Here is a 27,665-nt window from a genome sequence, read left to right on the forward strand (position 1 = left end):
CAAGGAGAACAGATGGACCTGTCTGATGTCTACCTTGTCCAGAGGGAAAAAAGAATGGTTTTCAGCCCACTTGGTTAAAAAAAAAAAAAAGGCAGAGGAAAAATAAGCAAGAAAGCCCATGTTTTTTTAGAATGAGACAAGAGCAGTAATGGTGCAGGGAAGAAGGCAGCAGCTGTGAACACAGTTCCAGTGACAATGACAAAACAGCAGCTGAGCTGGAGAAGGAGGCAAGAGAGATGTTGGACATAAACTTGCAAAAGAAAGAAGGAAGAGGTGTGACCTCATTGTGAGATGTAAAACAGAAGAAGAAGGGGAATTAAGATTACTCTTGTAGGTGAACATGTTAAAAGCTACTTAATGAAGGTGCTGCTTGTATAGAGAAAACAACTTAATTGCCCTCCTGGTGCTTTGGTGCCTGTTTCAGGCAAGTTGCCTGTTTTCCTCTAATTGCAGTGTCTTCAGTGTGAAACCTGATGTTGCTGTTGATCTACAGGGAGACCCCTTGTGCTCTGAGTGGGCTGAGGACAAGCCCAAGACCTGGTCAGTAGTGAAGTGTCTTGGCCAGGTAGTGGTGGAAACCAGCTGTTTTATTGCTTGAACTGCTCTGCTGAGAGCCAGGGGACTGTGATTTCTGAGGTGTATCCATTGTCTTTGTACATGTCACAGTTGTCACTGTCACTTGGCAGCACAGGGCTGTGAGTTCCATCCTGACACCCAAACAGCAGGAGAGTTAAACTTCAACTGTAAATCCAGTGCAAAGCATAGCCCTCAGAGCTGAAATCCCAGGATATTGTGGAAATCTGGGGCTGACTCTGAAACAGTGAACCTCTCTCTCTCCCCTACACGCTCATGGTTTCGCTGCAAAACCTGAAGAAAGTCCAAGGAATAAACAGAGGCACGAAAGGAGCAGCATATTTCAGGCACATTAAATGTAAAAGAAAAGAGGAATAGCTTAGAATCATAGAGTCATTAAGGTTGGAAAAGACCTTCAAGATCATCAAGTCCAACCTTTGATCAAATACCACCATGCCCACTAAACCATATCATGAAGTGCCACATCTGTTTTTTTGGACATTTTTAGGGATGGTGACTCCACCACTTCATTCTCAAACCTAAACTTTATTCTCAGCACTCAGTTCACAGCACTGGGAGAGGCACATAAGTGGGGTGAAGATTTTAGCTGTTCTCTCTTGTCTCATGGCCTGACAGCACTTCTCTTCAATAAGTTTCAGTAAGTTTCTTTACTTCTGCGACTCACGTAATGCCTTACCCTGCAACGTGATATCAAGCTGCAAGACCTTTTGTAATTCTGCATTTATGGTTTTATATCACTTACAGGACATTGCCTGCAGGTTGGTGGTTTGCTGGTTTTTTGGTTTTCTTTTTAAGATTAGGCAGAGGAAAGTCACTGGCCTTGTTCTGAGTCAGCAAATCTAGCATAAAATCAGGGTTTTACTTGGAGATTAATCTTTGTGTCACGACACCCTTTTTAAGCCCCTGTATCATTTTTAGTGGAGATAAGAACATTTTTAACAGTGTGTAGTCATGTGATAAACCCAAATGAATGGGAGGTGAATGTGATGGCAAAGGTTGTGTCTGACGTACCTGTGAATGTGTGTTTGAAACAGCATAGTACCACACAGTCACTGCAGCTATTCCTATTTGGATGTAGTAAGTGCTTTTTTACTAACCCAGAAATTATTTATAATGTATTTATACACACTATAGAAGCATGTTCAGGGACAAGCAGAGATGAAAGCCCTTTGGGCTGTGCATCCTTGTACCTCCCAGATTATCCCAGATTACTTCCAGCACTTTTAAGTCCCATCACATTGCTTCCATAAAAACATCCAGCTTTTTCCTGAGAAGCTGATGAGGCAAAGACACACCTGACCTCCTCAGTGAGATGCAGTCCACCCTTCCCAGCTGAGTCCCTTGTGCTGTGCACTGCCCAGACAGAGCACAGAGGATCTGTCAGGCTGGATCCAAGTTTGTACACAACAAGACACAGAAATGACAGTGATTGATAGCTGGGGCAGGTATAATTTAACAAGAAGCCGGTTACAATTGCTGTAATAATCAGTAGTCTCAGTGCTCCAGTATTATTTTTGTTTTGCATGTGTGGCACAGAGACAAGCCTTCTGCAAGTGAAGACTGGAAGGAGCAAAGTGCTGGATTTGCTGATTCTTACAGACTGCTCCTTTCTTGCTTAGGGGATGGAGAGTGAAAAGGAGAATGTGAAAAAGTGGATCAATAAGTAGGAAAAGATGGTATCACTGGTGGAAAAGAGAGTGGTGTCACTCCAGAACAAGCAATGGTTCAATATTAGTAACTGTTCTTTGAGAACTGAGGATTCAGTCCATGGTTGTTCTGGGAAGACATTGGGAAATAAAGGTCATGGTCCACTGGAGAGACTGTTCCTTCTAACTGGCCTTGAAATGATATTCAAAAGCTATCCCCAAAGCTGACATCCTCACTGGCAGTGTTTTCACTTACGCCACAGATTAAATGATTGAAAGGTCTAATGCAAAGGGCACCTCTGCTTTGTCACTGTTCTGAGAGCCTGGAATCCAAGCCCAGGTGGGGCTCAGTGGTAGTGCAAGGTGTGGGCACACAAACTGTTGTTAATCATACTATTTTGACTCCCAGGGAGAGAAGACAAATCAACTGAAGGCTGTCGTGTTTCAGGGCTGCTAATTCAGCTTCTTTTATATCAATTCAGCTCACCAGGAATGAAGGAGCTACCAACTTTGGAACCTGGGGACTGTTCTGCTTATAGTGCTGGGGAGTAAAAATTTGATGGCATTAATCCAAGAACATGTGTTGTTTCATGGCTGGGTTCTCACACATGATCATGCCACTGGCTGTACTCCCATGCAGCTGGCTGCTCATACAGAGCCTGTGAGGGGGTGCAATATTTGTGTCTAATACACCTTGTTTGCTAGGGCCAGTGGGGTTTGTGTTTCTGACCAGTCTGGAGGTCCCATCCATCTTTATTCTCAAAACCATGCTTTTCAACTACATTTCACTCAGATTCATATACAAGCTCCAGGTAGATTAGGTGGATTTGTTTAATTCACTTAACCTGAACTCTGTGGGTCTCTCTTATTTCCCCAGGCCTACTGACAATGGAGGAATGGAGAGTTTAAGACATGTAGCCTATGTGCTTCCTCTGCCCCCACCTGTGGTCTGTCTCATCTGTGTCCTTCTTGCACTTCCATCTTTGATGGAAATGCAGAGGATTTAGGGAGGTGGTCAAGAAGATAGAATTGTATAATACTGAGGTTTTCTTCCTTTTTTAGCTCACTATGAGCTGTTGAGCAATAGCATTTCATGGCAGCTGCTGCCATGGGCTCAATATGGGAGATACATGGGCTAAATCATATGCACAAATCTCAAGGTGGGTTGTGATCCTTCTGCTGGCAAGTGCTCAGCTGCTATATGTTGTTTATGTTGTTGATTTATGCAGACAGGCTGCAGTTGGCTTTGTTTTGGGCAACTCTGGAAAGCAAAGCCTGTTCCTCTGTGTCTGGATCCGGTATGTGGTGCTGCTGGGGGCAGGGAATGGGGACAGAGTTGACACAGGTGTTGGACGCTACTGACCTGTCCAGCTCTTGTAGGCATCAATCTGCACCTTCTCATCAGGCGGGTCTGGTTGCAAGGTGTCTGGTTTAACTGGGGATGAAAGTGACAGGGAGGAGAGATGGGCTAGAAGGGCTGGAAAGGGAAAGCAGATTTTGTCATTCCATGGTCAAAACTTGTTACAGTGGCATGACACTGATAACTGCAATTTAGGGGGCAATGGCTGAACTTTGCTAATTTGCAGCAATTAGGGAAGAGGGAGCAAGCAAGGAAAGTGGAAGGCCAGTTCATGTGAAGTAGTATTTTATATAAAATATTTGTGTTGCAGCATCAGCAAGAACCTAGTTATGGTCTGTGATCTCACTGCAAATGCAGATAACAAACTGGTCTTTGCGCAAAGACCTTACAATTTCAGTGTAAGAGGGGAATTTACAGGTGGTTGCAGAGGAAAAGGGGTGAAACAAGAAACATTGGCGGTACTCCCAGTTTGCCCTTAGCATAAACTGTTGATAATGTTGTATATACCACAGGAATAGATTATTTGAAGAAGGCTATTAGTGAGGCAGCTTCATGCATCTTTACCTCCTCCAGCTGGATGCCAAAGCAACAAATACATATGGGGTAAATGCTATAAGGATCTGTCATGCAATCAATAAGGACTGGCACAGATCTGGGAAAAAACTGCTATTCCCAGCAAGAGGCAAGGGAAAGCACAGGAGGAACCATGACTCAGGGGTATACATTGCTCTGTCAAGATGGTCTTGCAGTGTTTAGGCTGTACTCCAGTATCAGTGCTGAAGCCCAGCCCTTAGTGGTAAAGCTCTCCTAAGGGCAGTGTGCTGTGCTTTGGAAAACATGGTGGATGCTCCTAGAGGAGCACCTCTGCTCTATATTAGTTCGTCAGTCTTAGATGCAAAATACCAGGACATAAATCCTGGATGAACCTTGCAGGGTCCAAAGGGTAGTGAACAAATGACCACTTTCTGTTGGAAAGTGTTGTGCCCCAGGAAAAAAAAATCCATGAGCCCAAGTACCTCTGTCAATTCAGCAGCAGGACAATTTTCTAGAAGGATCCTTGTCTTGTCTGTTAATGCATTGGAGGTTATCCCTGACAACATGAACGGTAAGAAAAATGAGTGAGCAGCTCTGAATAGTATGTGCTGGAGGCGCTCAGAGAAACAGTGTCTTTGCCATGTATCATAAGCTGAGCTGGAAGTTGGCTGAATGTTCTGGTGAAGATTAAGTTAACTAAGAGAGAAACTGGCTGCAGAGAGGCCTGTAGTGTATGAATGCCAAAAATATGTTTCTGGCAAAGCCGTAAGACATTCTGCCTATCTTCATGATCCAGTTTTGTGTCCTTTGGCTCTGTAGCCTGACTGTTCCAGGGAAGAGCAGAGGTGGGAAATCAGAATTATAATTGTGCAGCTAATTTTAGAAATGCCAATATGGCACACCACTGCTCACTGGTTTATTTAAATCTCTGGCTAGAAAATTGCTGGTTGTGGAGGAATGAGCTTATTCTGAAGACATGGTTGAAAAACATTAAAAGTGAGCTGGACAAAATGTCTTTCTGATTTTCATAATTTCTTGTAGTAGTCAGCTGTTAAAAAACCAAACAGGTCCCTTCAAAAAACTCCAAAAGATTTCCAAGGTATAGAAAGCTTTTATGCCACACTTCTGACTTGGCAAACTGAAGAGGTACCAGGAGAAGCTGCTCAGTGTGTCTACATACGGCTTTAACTTGGAAGTGTAACCATTTTAAATGTCACCACTGATTTCACAAATGACTCTATTGATGTTGAACACTTTGGCTGGATAACACACGTTATAAACAACAAAAGTCTGGGCTTTTTCCTCATTTTGCTGTGTTAAGGCAATGTCATTGAAGCAGCCATTATCCTCCACTACTAAACACAACGTAGGTAGATGTTTCCAGAAGTACACTACAATGATCCCTCTCCATGGATAGTAACTATCAAACTTATTTCCTGGTGTGTAATGTACTTGTACAAGCACGGTCACTGGTAGAAATTGGGACAATCCTGTAAACTCATAGACCTGCAAGGAGCAGACTCAGCCCTTCACATCTCAAAAGAAGTTCCCAAGTTGTCATCTCCCCTTACACATTTCCTTCAATCCTCCTCAGCCATTCATATGACTACACCTCTCAGGCCCCTTTCTGGCTCTGGCTGGGACAGGAGATACAATAGCTGAGCCAAAGCAGGGACCTGGTCCCTCTCAGCAGTGCCACGTCCTTGGAGCTCCCCGCTGTGGCTCCGGTGCTTGCAGCCCTACCTGTCCACCATGGGCCTCTGATGGACCCAGGGCAGTGCTTCCTTACAAGCCTCTTCTGTGTGACAAGATAGTGAACTTAATGCCATTGTTGCCATGGCGTGAAGAGCTGAATGGGTGGTTATGGGAATGGTGAGGCTTTGCTAGATGTTTCCTTAGGTGATGTAAGTCTCCAGTGCAAAGAATATCTTACCCAGAATTTTTATTTTCTGCTTAAGGTTGTCAGTGCTTTTTCAAACATAACATTTTCTATAAATTGATTTTTTATCTGGATACAATGATTTTTTGGACATGAGGTATTTTGTTTGGGGGGGATGGGACTTTCTCCGTTGCTTTATACAGCACAAACCCTTTGATATATGAGCACCTAAATTCAGTGTAAGGTAGACTATTGTTAGCAAAAGATATTCGAAATTTGCTGGACTACCTGGGTGATATGGTTTGAAGCTGGCTCCCTGCCAAGTCTCCAAACCTTACCACAAGAAGTCCCCCCCCCCCAAACCTCAGGGAGAAGAGGGAAAAAAAACAACCAAGAAAACCGAAACGAGAGAGACAGCTAAAGCAATATATATATAAATAAATATATTTACACTTATGTTACAGTTATATACAATTGAAATATATATACAATTTTACAAGGAAAAGGGAAAGGGAAGGGGGAAGGGAAAAAAAAGAACAAAACCAAAATAGAATATATATATATATATATATATCCCAATCATTAGCCCAAGATCTAGCAACTAAAAGAGTTAGCAAAGAAATATCTCACTACTCTCCTTGGGACAACTGAAAGTCGCTCTGGAACGATCGCCGGCAACCTCCGCCTCCCAAGGTCGACAAGGCCTAACCAGGCCTCGCTCCCCAACACGGCAGACTCAACAGCAGGGAACCTGCACCTCCAAGCCGCCGGAAGGAAAGAAAGGGCGAAGGCCTTCCCTCCTTTCTTCTTATAGTCTGGCTTACGTAAAAATTGTAGGGAATACCGGGTAAATCTGGACCCTGCCTTGGTTACAAACTGGTCACCAAGGAAGCCCTAGACCAAACTACCACACTGGGGAACAATAGTGAGTGGTCACAAGAGAGGGAGAGGAGAGCCTGTAACGGAGCACACGTCTTTCACTGTTGTGGGCTGAGTGATAACCAGGCAGGTAAAGGCTTGAAACAATAAACTGTAATTGATCTGTTGGGATTTTAATAAAACCTTTGAGGCAATAAAAATGCTTTTATGAAAAACAGGTCTGGGTATCTTTTCTAAGAAGGTCTTTACTGTAACTGCTGGTTTAAATGTTAATTATGGTTTTGTAAGGCATCTCTTCTCAGCAAGTGATAAGCAGCAGAGGGGAGATTTGGTGTAGTCAGCCCTGTGCCTGTGAGATCATGTCCCTTTGGAAAACTCCATGCCCATGCCCATGTTCTTCTTGAAACTTGGACAGCTCAGGGATGATTTGTGAATCCTTGGGGTATCTACAGCATGTAGAGAAGCGAGGAATCTGTGGGAATGCTGTGTCATGCGAGCGAGGACTATTTATAGCCAAGGAAGCTGAAAAGGTAGATATTGAAAATAAGCAGACTGTATAAAAATCAGTCAAATATTGCAATTTCCCTTCAGATTATAAAAGAGCCTTTGTTAAAATAGAAAACCACAATCTTTAAGATATATCTGTATTTTTCTCCTTTGCCTGTATCTTCATGTTTGGAGAAACCCCAGGGATCTTTCTACACAAATAAGTTTTAAAGCTGTTGTTGCTAGCACCTGGTTAGAGGTTTAGAGTTGCAAAGCCATTTACAAAGAAATCTTATGTATTTACTCCTAATTAGAAACAAACAAACAAACAACAAAATCTTAAAAAGAATAATCTTTAGACCTATATTGTCTCTCTTTTATCACAATTAGGCAGAAACATTTTAAAAGAAATTTAAACACATTTGTTTATTGAATTTTGAATTACAGATGACCTGTCTCTTAAAAAATGTCTCTTAGTGGTTCTGACTCCCAGTTTGAGTACAGATCCCAAGATACTTTCAGAGTTTCTTGCAGTCCTAATCACAAGAGGCCTTTTGTGATAATTATAGCAGCTTTTTACATATATGTTAATCTTCTTTATTTATTCCTTTCGCTTTTGGAAGGTTTATGTTACCAAGCAGTCACAGAGATCTCTATGTATGCTCTATGTAAGCTTTTCAAGATACAAACTGGGAAATGAATACTTCCAGCTTTCCCAAATTTACTTTTTAAAAAAAAAAACTTGGAAAAAATAGAAATCATAATCTTCTCATTTCTCCTGGGAACTCAGTTCTGATTTTGCCTGTGAAAAGCTGCAGCTATTGTATCTTTCCAGAAGAGCAAAAAGGCAGTTTTTTGAAACATAATAGGTTCATAGTCTAAAAAAAAAAAAAAAAAAAATGGTGTGGGTGAGATTAGGAGGGCAAAGGAGCAATAGCTGATACTGTGAAGTGGAAAAAGTGACAAGTCTGTTCAGTAGATATTGTGTGAGACAATATCCCATTTACCTGTGTGTTATTACAGGTTCACCTGATAAATGGGGACTGCTTTGGGCTGTGCATTGTGCAGCCTTGGGGTAGAATTGGTCCTTCCCTCATTGCTTGGGACCTCTGCCTGGACATCAGAAGAGACTTTATAGCTCTCAGACTTGCTTGGCAAGCTAATGACAAAAGTATGGGGATGCAGAAGATTTTGTTTCTCTGAAAAGAAGCAAGCACCAATAGAAGAAGCCAGGACAGGAAGGAAATCTTTGCAGGGACTGAGTTCTGTTCTCTTCTATCTGAGGCAGGAACATAATGTGGTCTTTTCCTTAAGTGAATAGTGTCTTTGTGAAAGCTAATTAGAATCTGTCCATACTGGGCTCAGAACAGGACTGCAGAGTACTACTGGACTGGCACTAGTTTGGAATGATGAGCTCAGGTGTCAGTAGCAGCTGAGAATGGAGCTCCACAGGGGCCATGGAGGAGGCTGAGAAGGAAAGAAAAAGGCTGGAATACTGAGCAAATTAACCCAAAGTGAGGTCTAGGTTCTGTAGGCAGGCAGTTCCCAAGAGTGAACAGTGCTCTGAGAGCCTGGGCACATCTGCACATCACTGTCGGGTACATGGATCATGCTGCTTCGCTCCCACGGCTGCTATTTGAAGACTGTTCAAGGCTTTTGCTATTTTAGTGGCTCAAAACCTTTCAATTCCATATCTATATTTATGCACAGCCTGTGTATATTCATTTCTGTCTTTTGCCAGTGCTGGTTTTCAGTTCAAACAGCTCTTCTGCTTCCCCCATTCCTCACTTTCCCAGCATAATTAAAGGGAACAGTCATCTTCTATCTTAACAGCTTGCTGAAAAGATCGTGTTTGTGGATCTAAGAGGAAAAAAACCCTAAAAACAACCTTGTGATCCCTTTTTGGAATCTCTTCACAATTTTTGCCACCTTGTTTTATAATATATGAGCCAAAAATTAACTCAGAGAGACTCTTAGTGTCTTGTGATTTATTGACATCAATGTTTTTAAGTTCTGAATCAAGACCAGGCTTCTAATTTTCCTAGGAACAAGGACTGTCTTTCCACCTGCCCCATTTATGATTATAACAAATAAGAGACACAACAGAAATACACAGCAGAAGAGACTGTTAATGGATGTGCTTACTCCTTTTAAATGTTTCTTGAGAATAGTTAGATTTAAAGTTGGGTTCTTTTTGTACCCTTATGATTTATTATAGGAAAAATAGTATAGGAAAAAAGATTGACTAAAAATATACAGATTGTTCTTTTTCTTACTTTATACCTTAGAATATTGGAAATGTCAAAGTTAATCTTTGCTACTATGGAGAAGTTCTCGGGCATGTGTTGGAGCCCAGCTACTGGAAACTCCTGAGATCTCAGTCCAGCTGTTACCTGAGTGCTGGGAAGCAGAGCCAGTGGCACTAGAGAGTCCCTTGGTGGCCAGTTCCTCACTGACACTTCACCTGCATCTGCAGCAAAGCCCACAGGTCTTGGCTCAGCTGCTTCACAAAAGCAGGCTACAACATTCATCCCTTGAGGCAGTGTCAGTGAATTTGCCTCTCTGATTAGCAGTTCCCTTTGAGCTTTTTATGAATTTGCATCATCTCCCTTATGATTTTCTCCAAACTGTTTAAAGATGTTCCAGGTATAATTCTGGTGATGTTTTGCTCTTTGCTTAATCAATTTCTTTTACCATCTCATCTTTAGGTACCTTTGTCCTTGATTCCCACTTTTCCATGTTCCTTAGAACAGGTGAGTATTTCCTCTAGGTGATAATGTTAGTGGGAGAAATTAACTTTTTAAAATTATTTTATTTTATTTTATTTTAAATTAACTTCACATCTGAAGGATTCAATGTGTGGAATTGTTCAGTGAAGGTAAGCCCTGGCTTTAGAAAGGGATCAGTCAAAGAGATTATCTTTGTACAGATGTCAGATTTATAGTTTTCCTTTACCATAAACTGCAGAATTAATCACAGACATGGGCTAAGGTGTGACTGAGATCCACTGGTGATTCATGGTCAGAGCAATCCAGGTTGTAACCGTGCTGCTCTGTCAGTCATCACTGTGTTTGTGACAAGGCTGGGCACTGATTTTACAGCATTGATTTCAGACAGTGGAAATGCATTAATTACAGCCTCCTCTGTGATTTCTTGTTCTTGTCACAAGGCAGTTGCAGAGGTGGGGAAAATGCATAAATTATTTTGCAGGAATGCTGAAGACTCACGTCAGAGATTTAACAAGAGGAGTGCGACAGGTGATGGGAGCGATGCACAAAGGGGAAGCATCTGATGCTGCCTCATACAGCTTTTGTTTTTGAAGCTGTGCAGAAAAATGATGACAAAGAGATCAGATAAAAATGGCTGTGATTGACTGGCCCTTTTGTGTTAAGTTTGGGGCCAATGATTTAATGGAGAAGAAGGAGGAAGAAACCCCAAGTAACTAATAGGCATTCAAGATATTTTAATTTTTTTTTTTTTTGTAAGTAGCTTCTAAAATTTCATTAGAATCCAGTGGATGATTATCCTGATTTATTAATGAACTTCACTAGATGTCATGTGGAGTTTGGGAACATTAAAAAGCCACTGTAGTGATGTAGGGCTGGGAAAAACATATGAAAAGTAACCTTTTCTCTCTCCTGGAGTCTGGTTTTATTAAACCAGCTTGAGGGTAATTTTTCTACCTTGTAAGGGAGGAAGGAGGACTTTGAGAAGAAAACTTTGTGAAACCTCTTAGTGTTTTACCTTTTTAAAGCACTTCCTTGAACTCCTCCCATTCTTTTCATGTTCTTTTGAACACCAAGAGTAGATGTATTCAAGACCACACAGTCTCCCTTATATGCAGCATAACCTTAAAATGTAAGATTGGGTGGGACCTTAGCTGGTCACCTTGTGCACTGCTAAACCAGAAACCAAAGCACATTAGCATATCCCTGCAATTTGTGAAGGGTATTTGTCGAATCTCTTTTTAAAATTCAGAATTCATGTTGAGTGAATAATGCCTTAAACCATCTACCTCCATTTCATTGCCTTTCCTGTTGGACAGTTTTCCCCAAGTCGATTTGGAACCAATTTCTTCCCACATTTGTGTCTCTACTCACTTTTGTTTGATATCACTCCTATAAATCACACATCCCCCGCTCCTTTTTATTACTGCAGCAAGAATCCATGAAAAATTTCCATCAGAATCACCTTATCTGGGTTCATGGTTGATTTTGCAGCTGTGGCAGATGATGTATTTTGTAGCAGTGACTTGTTCTACTTTCTTTCTACCTACTGATCTGTGCATCACTGCAGACTTTCCTGGTAAAAGCAATCTGTCAGTGACCAATCTGTCAGTGCTAGACCAAGGACCAGTTCTTGGGGACAACTTCTAAAAAATTATCTCTTATTGACATCTGTCTTCTGAGTACTGCCAGTAAGACAATTGTAACCCGCTCACTGTATGTTACTGAAAGATTTTAAAGTCAAAATGCTGCATGGTACTAATTCACATGCTTTTAAATACAAGCGTTATAATTAATTGATCAATTGTTCTTTAATACAAAAAAAGGGATAGTTTAAAAAAACCACTTGCTGTGAGATCGTGCTGAAGGGTTTAATTACATTTTTTCCTCAAAGTTTTGTTGATATAGTCCAGAATTCAGCATTGTATTATCTACCCAGGATTAGCATCAGCTTGGTTGGTTTGTAATTCTCTAGTTCATCCCTTTTATACTTTTCAATATTCAAATGATGTTGATAGTCCTGCAGTCATTTTAAATTTTCTTTGTTTCTGAAGATTTAGTGAAATTAACTTTATGGAGAGAGTTCCTCATCCCTTAAAGGCTCTTGGTGGAAGATATGTGTCTGTTGTTTTTAAAAAATGTTTAATTTTAGCAAATGCTACCTCACATCCCCTTTTCATCACAGATGGCAATCTTTCTGTTCCACCCTCAGTATAAAATTCCTGCTCAGTTTGATATAAAGGCAAAAATATCTATCCTTTGAAAATTTCTACTTTTTCTACTTACCTAAGAACAGTTTTTCTGTGTGCCTGTAAACAATAACTCACAGTTAAAAAAATACTATAATTATTTCTATCTGTATTGGTCATTTTATTGTTCCCTTCATTTCCTCATCATCAATCAAGTGTTTTGTAAATTATAATTACCATTTCCTTCCTGACTCTACAAATATATAAAAATTTATGCCTTACTGCCATTTCCATATACCTTTTCAATATTTAAGAAGTTGTGTTTTTTTTTCCCAACAGAGCACTGCCATGACTGTGGGTTTCTGGCTTTTGGAGCCTCCAATAGGAAATTTGAGAATAATTCCCACTGGAGTCTTCTATTAGAATTTCTTCCTTTAAATTGCTGTCCCTGTCAGTGATGCTGACAATCTCACTAGTTTGCAAACACTAGAGCTTTCAAAAATTCTTATGCTGCTGGTCACTGGTGTGTTCTGTTTGCACACAATAAATGTAAACAGATCATCATCATAATCTTAAGTACCTAAGCAACCACTCATTTTTAGGTCATCAATTGATTTTCCTTTGTCCATCAAAATGAGGTCCAGTATTAAGTTACGCTATGCTAGGTAGAAGATTTTCTCTTCCAAGGAATTACCTGTTATTTTTAGAATATCTGGGGAAGTTTAATTGCTGATTGCACCCTCCCAGAAAGGGGAGCTCAAGTGAGGTCACCTATAGTGAATATGAGGCCTAGGGATCAGGTCACTTAATTCTCCAGTGAGGTTTAGATACCTATAACAGGTAGTAGCCAGTTCACCTGAATCAGTGGAGTTATGATCCAAAGTGTCTTTTTTGTTGTCACTCAGAAAGTTGATGGCAGATTTAGGAGAGTTTACTCCTACTCTGTTATCGTGCTCCACCTGGGAAATATCACAGCACTGAAACCAAAGGCTGTGGGTACCTCTGGCTTCAGTGAGGTGACCTTCATCCATGCTCCTGAGTGAGGCTCAGCAGGCTGAAAGACTTTACCCCGGCTTTCAAAAGATTTTAGGGGCCCATTCCTCATGGCAGCACATGGCTCTTTAGCTGTTTTTCAATGCCTGGGAAATCCTGAGAAGATGAACCCCATAAACTTCAGTCTGAAAGTCCTCTTTTTAGCCTCCTGAACATCAAACAGCAATGCAGCATTGTGGTGATGCTTGTTTTCTTTGCATAGTGTTTCTGCAGCAGCAAATTAGAGCTATTGCAGGCACTGGAGGACCTGCTGAGCTATTTCACTCTTGGGTGACTCTTCACATTTGATGTAATTTCTTGTGTGTTGGGTAAATATTCACCTGGGATGTGATTTTGAAGATGACACACTTCTTTGTAAGGTGACAGCAAACCGCAAAAGGTTTGAATGCCATGAGCTTTTGAGGCCTGAAGTCTAAAAATAAAAGCTGGCACATGACATGAGATAAAGCTCCAGACCTGTTTTCTGATACATCTTGAGATTTTGTTAGAGGAAAACAGGAAAAATGGAACTCCAGACTTGGTTGCCTGTTGACAGCATCAGGAGCACCTGCATCTCTTGGTCCACATTGACACAATATAACCCTGTAGTCTGTTTTGTACATCTTTTGTTTTGCTCTGCTCATAAAACTGTATCTGCTTGCACTTGAATATGCCAGTCTGTCTTATCCTTGGCACACCAGGGGTGGAAAAACAGTTCTGCTCCTGAAACTCCAAATGAATATTTAAACACACATTTTTTTAGTAGATGCTAATTAATATTATGGATAAGGGATTCTAGGGGATTTGGGGAGGCGAATGCTTTTAAATAAGCAAATTATTTCATTTAGAAGTACATTTACTATAGATAATAATGGATAGCTTTCTTATGGTGCTTTGCAACTTCAAAGTACTTTGAAACTATTAATTAATTAACATGCATGCTCTTTTGGAGGTAGGGAACTAATTATTAACAGCCCAGTCTTTCACACAGGGAACTGAATGATAAACATTCGTGTTATTTAAACAATTTAGCCATTGTATTGCATGCCTAATTTGTCTCTGCAAGTACCAGTTCTTCATACATAATGTGAATTAATGCATATGCAAATGAGTAGCTTAAACAGCTGCATTCATGCAACACATGATGATCATCATGCATAATGATGTGCCCAGTGCCTTATACCTTAAAATGACAATGAGTCATCCTTCCTTGTGTTCCCTGGAAGTCATTTGAGATTCATATTTGTCCCCAAGTGGGAGAGGAAAGATGACATGGGCCAAGAGTTGTCTGGGAAGATGGTCCTTGAATGTAGCAGGTTCTGGAGTGAATCCTGTGGTGGGAAAACAAGCCTTAGACTGTCTGGAGCTAGTGTTGCATGTAGCTTATATGGTGACACTCTTGTTCCAAAAAAGAACCCAACTCAGTCCCAGCTAAGACAAAGGGGTAAAGACCAGTAAAAAATTTAGCCTCACTTTGTTGGTGGCAGACCAGAGACACAGTGGCTTAGCCAGTATGCTGTACCTAAGCTCCTGTCACCTGCACCTTGTGCTGCTGTTTGTGTGGGCAGCCTAAGCTAACCCTTATGTTAGCCTGTGTCCAAATCCTAGCAAACCTATGGCAGACAAATTTCAGGATAATTTAGGGAGCCTTTGTGCCTGCCAGAAATCAGTCAAGAGGACAATGCTATCAAGATGGATGGGACAGATGATTCTGCTACAACAGGAGCTGAGCACCAGGCTTGTGCCTCAGCCAGGAAACTGCTCCTGTGGATCATTTGGGGAGGGTGAGCTTATATTTTTCCTTCAAGAATACCAGGTGGTCACCCAGGAGTATGTGCAAAGTGTGGACAGACAGCAGATCTAGATTGATGTTGCACTGTGCAGCATCATTGGCAGAGCTGAAGAAACAAAGTGACCTCCTCAGGGTCCAGCACTTACACACTTTCACATGTTATTTAAGGCATGTCCATTTGGGGATTGAGATGCTGATGGTTGGGGGTGCTTTGCATCACAGACAGGAGCAGTCATCCAGCTTATCCTGCAGTTCTGTCAGGAGCAGAAGGCAACATTTGTAACTGGTGATGAACTTCCCACCTCCCTGTGATGAGAGGAGAAGCTGCACCATGAGATTTAGGACTCCCTGAACAAAACAGAAAGGACATAAGGAAAGCTGAGAAAAGCATCCTTGGGAAGGCACAAAAGGAGTGTGACAGCTGAAGGAGGAAAAGCAACTGCTAAATAAGTAGAAGTGTTACCAGGCTCAGACACATGGAGAGCTTAAAAAAGGCAACAGGAATGAAGCACCTGGGAGTGTGTGAGAGCCTGGGGGATCTTAACAGAAGTGAATCTGTGAAGACCCTCCTCAGGCTCCCAGGAGATCCAGTCTGTGGGCGGGTGAGAAATTGCCAACATGGTCTTCTGATCTCTGCATGGCTCTGTGTGTTCCATAAGGCTTTGTGTGCTGGAACATGGACTGTCCTTATCGCAGCTCTTGACTGTTCCACTAACAGTTCACTTCAGTTTTTCTATTTGCCAGTAATCCCATTTCCTTCCTCCTGGTCTTTTCTAACTCATCATTGCCCCTCTACCCTTTGGGCTCTCCTTTGCTTTCCCAGCAACTTCCACACTCTTTCTCTTCAAGCCACCCCTGTGCAAGTTTTGAACTGGCTTCCCTCCAAGTCTCCGAAACTTGACAACAGGGTCTGCTTCCCAGAGAGGGAAGAAAAAAAATGAAGCAGCCAAAGCTATAGCAAAAATATATATGTTACATATGAAACAGATATATACAGTGAGAATATTATATACCTATAACCCCAGAAACCCTAAATAGCTTCCTAAAGGGGAAAGGGGAAGGGAGAAGGGGAAAAGGACAAAATAGGATGAAAAGGGACAAAAACAAAACAGGTCTACACAATCTAAAAACCCGGTAGCCAGCAAACTGAAGAACTGGCAAAATCTCACCACTTCCCTTGAGAGAAGCGGGACGGCTGGACACGGCCCAGCGCTCTCCCCTCACGCGTGGCAGATAACAGCAGTCACTGCAGGCCTCAGCTCCAGATAAGCAAGACCGAGACAGGGACCCACCGTTCTCGAACCTCGCCGGAAAGGAAGAGAGAGAGGTCCCTCCCATTGGCTTTATTTATATCTGAAGTTACGTAAAGAAATAGCATGGAATACTTCCGTGGTCACCTTCCTAGTTACTTTCTGGTTACAAGCTGGTCTCCAGGAAGGCCTAGAGTGAAAACTATCACAACCCCTTAGAAAAACCCATGCATAGACAATTCATGACCCTTGGATGACACTTGCATCTCTCCTTGCCGCTCTCCTGCTGCCTGCTGTTCATTCCCCGTATTCTTATGTCTCTTCTGATATTTTCAGCCTGTTCTGGTGTACATTGCCCTATTCTCTATTTTTACAGCTCCTGGCATGCTCGTTTCCATTCCGAGATGATGTCTCTAGGCATTGCCTTCATACTATTAACAATAATGACCACATAGCTTTTTAATTTCTTGATGCATTTTTAAGAAAATCTAATGTAGCTTAATTCTTAATTCTAATGTAGACAGTGTGTTCTTATCAATAATTGGCCTGTTAAGTTACGGGTACAGCTGAGTAAATTTCATGCTTATAAAACTGCTTGAGCAGGCAATGCATTTAGCTGGTTGCAAACTGGTATTTATGTAGTTCCAGGAGAGTAAATAAAGCCTAGTTGGGGGCCATCAATATAACATTATTTTACCTCCCTCCTTCCTTTGCCCTCGGTTTGATGCAAAAGCCCAATCTCATGTACAGAGTTGTGCCTCCCAGACAGTATTAAATTTCTTCAGCTTCTCCTGAAATGAATGGCACTGGGGACAGTCCCTCTCCTCCAAGATCGGGCTCTAATTCCCTGAATAAGCCTGAAAAGTTATGAGACTGTTTCTAATGTCCATTCCCGTCATGACTGATGATGTTCAGTGCAGGACTGATAGTACCTTTGCCTGTTTGGCTCTTGTTATGGACTACACTGTTCGCACTCATCCTCTGAATAATAAATTTAAATATACACCATGTAGGGGAGTGTTTTTGAATGCTGGGCTAAGTCAAAATTCCACATTTTTTTCTTCTAATATTTATGCTTGGAAAAACTTTACTGATTCTACTTTCCTTATCTTGTAAATCATTTGCAGAACAGCCTTCTACAGAAAATGCTTATTTTGAATTCATTAAAAAGATAGCTACAGACCCTGTATCCCCCAGGAGAAGTCTATGTGCTTGTTGATATTAGTGTTTGAGTGCCAGCTCTGGAAAACACTCAGCATGTGCATTGCTTTCTTTCGGTTTTAACAGCTTAAGAGAGTCAAATCATGTAATCATAGAATCGTTTGGATTGGAAGGGACCTTAAAGATTTTCTGGTTCCAACCCCTTTTATGGGCAAGGACACCTTCTACTCGACCGGGTTACTTCAAGCCCCATCTAACTGGACCTTGAACGCTCCCAGAGATGAGGCATCCACAGCTTCTTTGGGCAACCTGTTCCAGTGCCTCTCCACCCTCATAGTGAAGAATTCCTTCCTAATATCTAGTCTAAACTTTCTTTCAGTTTGAAGCCATTCCCTCTTTTCTTATCACTACCCTTGTAAACAGTTCCTCTCCAGATGATGTTCCTTTCCAGACAATCTTTCTCACATGCATGAGTAGACCTCTTCAAACTTATATGTAAGTTTAAAATTAAGCACACCCCTGTAATCAGTGTGTTCTAGGTCTGAGTCTCCAAAAAGATGTCCTACGCAAAAAAGTGATCAAGAGGTGGTTCCCCCCAAAAATTGAAATATTTTAATCTGTTTTTAAAAACCCACTTTTTTTATTATTTAGGACTTATCTGTCTTGATGCTCAAAATAAGCTGATATAGGCAGAGATGAAATCACATACATATACTAAAATTCCTTAAAACCAGATTAATAATGGCACAATTACAAGAGACTGACAGAGAGATGTGGAGGGTTTCTGAAGGTAACAAAACCCTAGTAGCTGCTGGCACTTTGGAATGACCCTTTGCATGTTCCCAATGGACATTAATAACTTACTATCTTATACCAAAGCAGTTGCTCAGTTTAGAGTTCCCAAGTAGCAAACTGCAGACATATCATTTCCTTGGACAAATAAATGGGAATTAAGTTGTTGTGTCACATAAGGTGCTTGTAAAAGAGTGTGTGGAGCCTGAGGAAAAACGAGAGTCAATCAGTCCCTCTGGAAGGAGAAGCACAGCTGGAAGGAGAGTGAGCCTGCAGATATAGCCAACAAACCAGACAAATACATGACAGCATGATCAACATCTCTACTCTAGATTACAGACATTTGATTTTATGGTCCCAGTGTTTCCCAGCCCAGCACATCCTTTTATGAGAGTTTCCTCTGCCTTTTAAAATGTTGAACCAAAAGTGTTTATTGTGTTGGTTTTGATTTTTTGGGGGGTTTGGGTTTTGTTTATTTGTTTGTTTGAATTAAAGATTTTTCTTCTGCCTTGCAACAGCTGATGCCATCTCTACCAGTCAGGGGAGAAGCACTGTGCTGGAGTAAAACCAGGATAGAAGTGGGGAGTGAGGCCCTTGAACACAGGGACAGGCAAAATCATGTCAACACAGTTTCAACTGAAGGAAAAGTGTGTATTCAGAGTGTTAGTGATTAGCTGCTAGGACAGATGAACCAAGGCTGTGAGCCCAAATGCTGTCTGCCAGCAAGTTTTTTCACTGAGAATGGTTTCCTTTCTGTCTTCTTAACCAAAATAACACAAAGGATTCTGGAAAATTTGCACGCCAGTTTCTGCATTATGCCACAAAATCAGGGCAGATAATCCTAATGGCCCCTAAGAGATTTTGTTGTGTTCTCCCCATTATGATCAATCAACCTGACCTCTCATGTCATTTGGATCAAGGATTTCGCTGTGGAGATTTTCCAGCACCAACCCTATCCCTTCTGATCTCCAAACTGATGCCTCTGACTCTCCCAGGCTGACACACGGAGACAGTTGGTGCTTGGAACAGAGTAATCCAGATCTCCCCACTCCCACACCCCTGCTGTGGTGCTGCCTTTGCTGTCCCTCATACAGAGCAGAACCATAGGCAGCAGAGCAAATGCACGGATCAGCTCTTCTGGCTCCAGGGAGTTGGTGGTTCCTCTTTGGCTGCACAGGCTTGGAAAAGACAGGGAGAATTTTTCACGATGAATAATTTAAAATGAGCCTTTTTGACCTCATTTTCTATATGCATCTCCTAGCAGAAAGTTGAAGCTAAAGTCATTTGTCACGGCTGAGTGTAAATCCAAGGGGAGCAGATGGGGGTTTCCCTACCACGTAGCCGTGCAGGCAGTGTGTGCATGAAAATGGACTGTCTGGAATGAGGCAGGAAAAACCTCCACAAAGGAAAATGGAGCTGCAGTTAAATTTTTCAGAATCAACCCTCTGAATTTAGTGGTGGGGCTTTGTTCTCCTGTGAACCTAGTCCAGGTTTCGGTCAGCTTGGAGGCAATGTCTTCCTCAATTAATTCAACCTCTTCACTTATTTTTTACACTCTGAAAAATATTGCTGTCCAGTAAACTCTTTTTCTTTCTGGGATCTGCTGGTAATGGCTTTGTGGCATACCGTGAGGAGGTTTCTGGGGCTTTGTGGCATACCGTTGAGGAGGTTTCTGGGGCTTAGTAAGAGTGTGGAAGATTCTCTGTCATTTGAAATCTTTACACACAGTTTAGTGTCTCCTTGTGTTGTAGTAGTGCTTTTATGAAATTGGTGAAGAAATTATTATCATATTGTTAACAGTCCTTTACCAGTGGGTTCCTAATGATGATAGAATAGCCTTCTATTTTCCAGGGAAGTCCCAGTTATCTTCTTTCAGCTTTCATTACTGTGCATAACTGCACAGCCTGCCAAAGAGCAGTATCGATTCCTGCGCATTGAGCAGATCAGGGCTGGGTTTGTTGTGCAAATAACAACTCAGCAGCAGCACTGCAGACAGAGGAGCAAAATGAGACAACACTCTGTCTCAGGCATTTGAATCTGTGCATTCTGCCTGGTGTTTGTGATGCAGTGTGACGAGCTGCCTTGGTCTCGATGCATGTTTTCTGTAGGAGCTTGATGCACTTTGGGGACTTCTGACTGTCAACTGCAGGAGGCAGCTCCCGATGGAGCCTGCCCTTGGAAAGGCTGACATGAGCCCTTAAAAATGAATTATTTAGACAGCCTCACAAACGTCTTTGAGCCAAAGCTAAAGATACATCTGCTTGTGATAGGCAGCCATGAATCTGTGACGAGAGCAGAGGGGTTTCCCTGTGACACAGGCCAGCCTGTTGCTCTCTGCTGCAATGCTGCGCAGTGGAAAGAACAGCAACGGGAAGAAAGGGAATTCTCTCCTGATAGGAGGGGTTTGCTTTTACAATAGGCTATATCACAACATGATCTTCAGCTGAATCAAAATGTTACACAACAGGACATGGGTTTTGCTGAGATTCTGGCTGATCAAGCACAGGACTGGTCTGGTGTGGTTGGTACTGGGAGCTGTCACTTGTGCCACTCCTAAGGCAGTTTGCACATACAGATGATGTCTTTTAATCTGAAAATAGGCTCTGGTGGGGTTTGCAGCAGTTTAAGCCCTGCCCCAAGCCAATGCAGATGACTGCATTATGGATTTTTCACTGATGTGGTCACATTGTAGGGAGTTTCCTCGATGCAAACACCTAATGCCTTAGGCAAATCCTTTAGCATCCCTTTCTTTTTTAGCTGTCAGATTGACAAGGTGCTGCCTGTCTGCCATGGATGAGGAACAATGCCTTATCATTTTAGCTTTAGCTTCCAAGTGACACGGGGTTACAAGGAGAATTTCCTTGAGGTTGGATTCCTCTGTTCTGGGTAGCTGTGAGATTTCTTGTACCTTCCTCTGAACTCCCCTGTGGGAAATGAGATGCTGTAACTACGGAGACCTAAGGCTGAGCTGATCTGGCAGTTCCTCCCCTCCTGCTGGTGTGGGAATTAATTAATATTTTTATGCTACGTGCAGTCATGCAATGGTAAAGCAAAATGTGATGGTTAAGTGGTTCATCACTATGCTTGTTTTAAAGTGTATTTCTTGGTGCAAAACCTCTTTTTTTACTGCTCAGTGCTGTACTGTGCAGGGCTATGAAGCCTATCTGGGGGACTTCTAGTAGTACTAGTAATAATAATGATAATAATAATTTCTAGCTCGTATATAACCCTGCTTTGCAAGGTTTCCCAAAGTGTTTTTCCAAGGAGAATAATGTGTTAAGAGAAAATTATTTTCTTTGGGTCCTTTGAAGCTTAGTGATGCAGGTAGGAGTGGAAGTGGATTTTTCAGGTTTGTATCCTTGCAGGCACCACCTCACAGGATATCAGCTACTGTAGGTTAACTCTAGAAATTGAAATGAGGTATCTGAATTGCTTGTACAGGAGGTTTGGGCCAATTGTGTAGACTCCAGTTTGAGACTGGGAAAATGATTATAGATGCCTCACCTGTAGGACTATGGCTTTTGGGAAAAGAGCAGAAGCCTTCCTTATGTCTCTTTGCACATCTCACTCTCTGTGCCCCAGTTTCCTTATTGCACAAGTACTTCCATAACTTGAGTAATTAACATCCTGGGTGGGAGGCATTAAGTAGAGCAATAATGCCTGACTCAGTTTGACATTGAGTGTCAGGAAATGGTGTATTTTTATTGGGAAATAAGAAATTCTTAGTCACAGTCTTAAATAGGATTAACTATGAGGCCACGTCCCCACCAGTGTAAGGACCCAGGGTTTAGCCCTGCCGGTGCTCCTGGACTGAAAAGGGCAGTAGATTTCAGGAATATTTTCAGACTAGCAAAATATCAGAGGAAGAATAAGGCCTAATCCTCAATCCAGGGATAGAAGCTTTAACACAAAGTACCTTCAAAGCAGAGGCCCTGAGTGAAATAGCTTCATTCCTTGAGGTTTGAAAAAGGGACTTTGCCCAAAAACCGCTGGGAACCTTGAAACTACGAGTGTCATAGGCACTTAGGCAACATTGCTTAAGTCATTTCTAGAGATACCCCCTCCCAAGGGCTTGGATGGTCAACTGTGAGCTTCCAAAATGCACCCCATTTTGGTTTAATTTTAAAAGAGAAATCATCAGTTTCATTTGGGGACGTGACAGTTTTTCATTTGTTGTGGCCCAACAGAGATACATTGCTGGTGTGTGCTACAGGAAAAGAGGGTGGGAAAAGGAGCATCAGGCAAGGGAAGAGGGGGCATATATGGGCAAGTATAAGAGGAGCACTTGGACCCAGACTGGTGGCCCATACCTCACAGAGACTCTTACAATAGCCTAGTCTGGCGCAAAGAGGATTGCCTGAGCTGATGGCTCTCTGGAAGAGAATCAGGACCTTCTGGACACAAATCAGAGTTAAACAGGAGGTTAATCTCCTGGAGAATTGTAATGCTGAAAAGAAATAGTACTGAATTGTCTATGCTGGGACTGAAATACAGAAATACAGGTATTATTCTGGGTACATTTTGAGAAGAACATATTAATTCAACTTTCAGTCATATTTTCTTGTTTTCGCTTTTAAATATCAAATGCTATGTTCAAGCCTGCACAGTGGATTTTTTTAGGTGAGATGCAGTATGCACGAAACTGGACCCACCCTTTAATCCTAAGGTTCATCTGCCAGGGCCGAGTGAGCTTGGACGGTGGCAGCGAGATCCTCAGGATGTAGGTTTGATTAGAGTGACCGTCTCTTAGATGGATGACCTTACAGGGCTAAGTGAGCTCCATCTGCCCAGGTTTGGAATTAGAGTTGTCCTTCTCTTAGGATGACTGCCAGAAGGCTAACGAGCTCATCCTGCCCATGGACATATTTATCTGACCCTTCAGTTTTGACCTGTCTGGCATGGGAGACCCTACCAAAGGCATGTACCATCACCAGCGTAGCTCACAACCGCATAGGGGTACACAGGCTTCTTTCCCACTAAAACGGTTAGGACAAGCCTTTCACTCCCTACTTTTCTGCCACCCAGCTATAGTCAATGCCAGGGAAATACCCAGGAACATCCCTTTGTCCTGACCACCCTTACAGGATGCAATAAATAAATCCAAAACAAACCGAACCTGGGCAGTAGCCACAGGTGAACCAAAAACAGACCGTTCTGGCCCCTGCACCCACCCAGGGCTCGGGTACCTCCCATGGCCCCAGCCTGGCCAAAACGCCCCAACCCCGCCAAAAGAACCCACTATCCACCCTGACCTTATCCTCCCCCACTGTGTTACCACAGATCCTCCCCTGTGCCACTCACCTGCGATATTCCATACAGGGCTGTCCCACCTGCCCTCCCGCCGGTCCAAGGACCCCCACGGCCAGCTCGACACCACTCCCCTCCCCCAAACCGGACTGGCAAACCTCTGTTCTCTCCGAAGCTCCCCCTCTCCTCTCCCACGAGGGCGCAATCCCCGCTGGCACACCCGGTGAAATGCTATGTACATGGCTTGCAAATACGTCATGAGTCAGCATTACCGATAGATATGTTGCAGAATTCATGTGGAGCTCCCAGGTTTTTTCAGAGCTGTTGCTTCTTCCTTGAGTAGTGCATTCTGGGGAGATATATTTCCTGTCTGTTCACAGTTATTTTCAAAACCATTTGGTTTTGATCTTTTGAGGAACAGGGAATGTACATTTGAGAAGAGTTTAATTTTGTTATGTTTTTGTTTGTTTGATTTTGCTTTTTGTATTAGGTTATTCCACAATCTTTTTTTATGCATTATTAAAACAGATAATGAGATACAATTCTCGCTCTAGGGAATTTTCTGTCCTTGCAAACAAAGACTTTGCATCCAAAGAAACTACAGTTAATAAGACAGACAAATGGTGGAAAGAAAACATTATTGCCTCCAGTCTTGAGGTGGGGAGTGAATTACAAGGAGATTAAAGTTTTAGGTCAGCAAAACTCTTAAATGCATGTAACGTGTGTCTAGATCTCGCCCACAAAGGAAATGAGGATGTCTTTAAGTCCTGCTGACCTTGTGTGGCTTCTTAAAAGAGCCATGGAATCCAGATAACACAAACAGTCAGACATGAATTCGTTAGTTAAAGAGATGCTTTTGGACATTTGAACTTTAATATGTAGCCTACAATTAAACACACACTGGAGCTGGGACTAGACTGGGTAAAAGACACTCAGGCAGGGATTAGATGGAAGTTGATGGAAGATTTCAAGTTCTGATGCTATTTCAGATAGTGACCTTGTAAGTGCTTCTTCTAGGACCTCATATTTTCCCGGCTCATCTGCCAATAAAACTGACGATTGCCCATCTCAGAAGTGTTTTTATACTGATCTAACACTTCCTGTTACTCTTTTGTCCATGGAAGGATGCAGTTTCATACTTTTGAGATTTGATTGATTGTGACTTTAAAATCACTATTGATACAGGTAGATAGTCCCCTTTTCAAAATGAAATAATCTCTTGTAGACTCTTCAAGCATGCAAAGTGTAGGTCAGGCTTACTGATCTCTTCACTTTGTCAATCCTAGATATGTATTCTATCTACTTTCCTCTTCCAAAGCCTTTAAATCTCCCTGAACATGGCTTAAGAAAATGGTGGATTATTGTTTTTTTGCATTCATCAAATGACAAAGTTTCTTCTGGATGTTTTCTTCTCTTGCAGTCAGAGTCTGCATTGGATTTTGCCTTTGTTTTTAGGTCTGTAGACTTATTTTTGAAGCTTTTATCTTCTATGCAGAGGATATATCAGCTGCACAGTCTCTGCTGTGGCACCGGCTGAGTCATTCCTGCATTCACAAATAGTCCTGCTGTGCATTGATAATATCTGTGCTCATTGATGACCATCGCTGGAGCCCCTGGATCTGTCTCCTACTGGTGTTCTCTCGCTTCCCTTTCAGGCATTGCACGATATGTCTGAAATTTCCTCTCCCTGTGCACTTTGGGTTCTGAGCTCTGAAGGATTTTCTTCTTCAGGGGATGGTACTACAGCGGTCTCTGTGTGGGACCCATGTCTAGCCAGATGATGTGAGAGTGTTGACACCTCTAAGCTGTCACTGGTGGTGATGTTGAAGTGGGGAAAATGGTCCACTCTAGAGGCATCTCCTGAACATCAGGTCTTGCGCATGCCATGCTTCTCTCCTGCCAAAAATACCACTTCTGTTGGGGCCTTTTCCCTTGCATGCTGGATACAGATGGCAGGCAGATTGCCAAAGCACTTCTGCTTATTCTGTGGTATTTGGGGGCATGAGAGAGGTTGTAACCATGCACTGCAAGTGTGTAAGGTGCAGGCATTGATTGGAAAGGAGGAAGCAGTTGTGTGAGCCCTGTGCTCAGGGTTTGACCTATAATGGGTCTGGGGGTGCTGTGGGACAAAAACGTTTCATTTTTTGCTCGACCCCTCAGACCTGTGATATAAATGAGACCTGACCCAGCACAACAGTGCCCTCCTTGTGCAAATATCCCTTACAGTCCCTTCAGGGCTCACTTTGAGTGATGCAGCTCTTGCTTGAGTTCCATAGTGGTGCATCCCTTGTTGTTGCCACCTCTGCTACTCTTGGTTAAAGTCCTGCTGCCAGTGACGGTTCCCAAATCTTGTTAACCCAGAGAAATAAGCTCCTGAGGATATTGCCTCAGGAGAAACAGTCCAACAATCTTCGTGGCTTTACCATCTGAATATCTATCCTTCACCTTGATTTTTTACCCTATCATGCAGCTTGAAACCTTCCATCATAGTATGTGGCTTGGGTTTGTGGCCACTTCTTTAAGATCTTCTATAGTTTTCACAGGCTTTTATCTCCTCCTTTCTGGAACTGTAATCAATTCCTGAAGATGGAATAAGTAAGTGAAGAAAGTTAATTTCGATGTGTCCTTCCCAATAACCTCTTTTGCAAGAAAATAGCTCAGATATTGTCATTAATCATTCTTTTACGCAATCACTCTGCCAGCTGACTTTCTTCTGTTTTCCCGGTCAACAAATTATAACAGGACTGCTCAGTTGACCAAAGGGCTATTCTGCTTCAGACTGGGGCGGGGTGTGGAGGGCAGGGGCAGGGAGGGAGTCTGCCTTGTCACTGTATCACAGCTAAGTTGTCTTGAGTAGGATATGAAGGGGATGATTAAAGCTCCTCCATCCTGCAGTACTCCAGTGAATGCTGTTTGCTTGATAATGAGACACCTGAAGAAATATTTGATACTCTTGGAGGATTTTATAGAATCATAGAATAGTTCGGGTTGGAAGTGACCTTAGAGATCACCTACTTCCAACCCCCCTGCCATGGGCAGCGACACCTTCTGCTATAGAATATCCTGGGTGGGGAGAGATGCACGAAGGTCATCAAAACCAACTCCTAACTCTACACAGGGGAGCCTAAAAGTTAAACCATATATCTGAGAGTATTGTCCAAATGCTTCTTCAGCACTGACAGGCTTGGAGCCGTGACCACCTCCCTAGAGAATTTGTTCAAATGCTTGACCACCACCTCATCTCAGCTCATACTTCAGAAGAACTGTGTGAGAATCGAAACAGACATTGTTTTGAATTTTACGTTGCCAGCCACAGTGACAAAAAGGTTTAATGGGTCTGGATTGGGAGAAAACAAACAAAGAAATGCACAGGCAGGGCCGCTTCATTTTTCCATGTAATTTTTAAATGCCATCAAAGAGCTAACTAAGATAATTAGATGCTGGCTGCTTTTTTTGGTTACAGGATCTTTTTTCCCAGAAATAAACACCTTTGGTTTGCTAAGGTATCCCAGTTTAGGTAAGTACAGTTACTAATTTCACCCACAGTTAAATTGTATGTACAACAGGGCATCTTGCAGTTACTCTACAAAGGACAAAACTCTTTATCCAAATTTGTCCTACTCCTTGTCCCCCACTAGGATTTCACTCTTTCAGTATTAGAGGTGCCTTCACCTGTTTGGTCACTTTCTTCCCCATCAGTGTTTCAACAATGGTCAACCCAAATTCAGATCAGGTTGCTCAACACACTGTCCAACCTGGCCTTGAACACTTGCAGGGATGGGATTTCCTTCTCCAGCTGGAGGTACACCATTGCAATTAGTGATACTAACTTTGGGTAAACTGGATGTAAAGTGTGAAGAGAGCTGGGACAGAGCAGAGTCCTTGCTCAGAGCAGGTGAGGCCAGGGGAGCTGGCTGTAAATAGGCAGCTTTTTGTTATTTTCCCAAGAGCAAGCACAGAGGTTTGTTTTCTCTCGCTTATTTACATAATTCCAGCATGTATTTTGACAAATGCCTTTCCCTCTTCCCCTCATTTTAATTAGCTTATTTGCGGGAAATGCAGAAGATTTCCCAGGGTGTTGTCAAATGACGTATGAAC

General features: G+C 42.3%; 1 protein-coding gene and 1 long non-coding RNA gene across 3 annotated transcripts in view; both read left to right on the plus strand.

The window, feature by feature from the left end:
* The window catches only part of KCNQ3 (potassium voltage-gated channel subfamily Q member 3), a 204,881-nt gene that overhangs the window by 16,062 nt on the left and 161,154 nt on the right, over window positions 1–27,665 (plus strand). The window lies entirely within an intron of this gene.
* Window positions 6,852–10,741, plus strand: LOC108498969. The gene is made up of 3 exons (XR_001875362.1): window positions 6,852–7,422; window positions 10,087–10,131; window positions 10,589–10,741. It is a non-coding gene; the product is annotated as an uncharacterized LOC108498969 (long non-coding RNA).

This window comes from Lepidothrix coronata, unplaced genomic scaffold, assembly GCF_001604755.1.
Source record: "Lepidothrix coronata isolate B3197 unplaced genomic scaffold, Lepidothrix_coronata-1.0 Scaffold67, whole genome shotgun sequence".
NCBI classification, from domain to species: domain Eukaryota; kingdom Metazoa; phylum Chordata; class Aves; order Passeriformes; family Pipridae; genus Lepidothrix; species Lepidothrix coronata.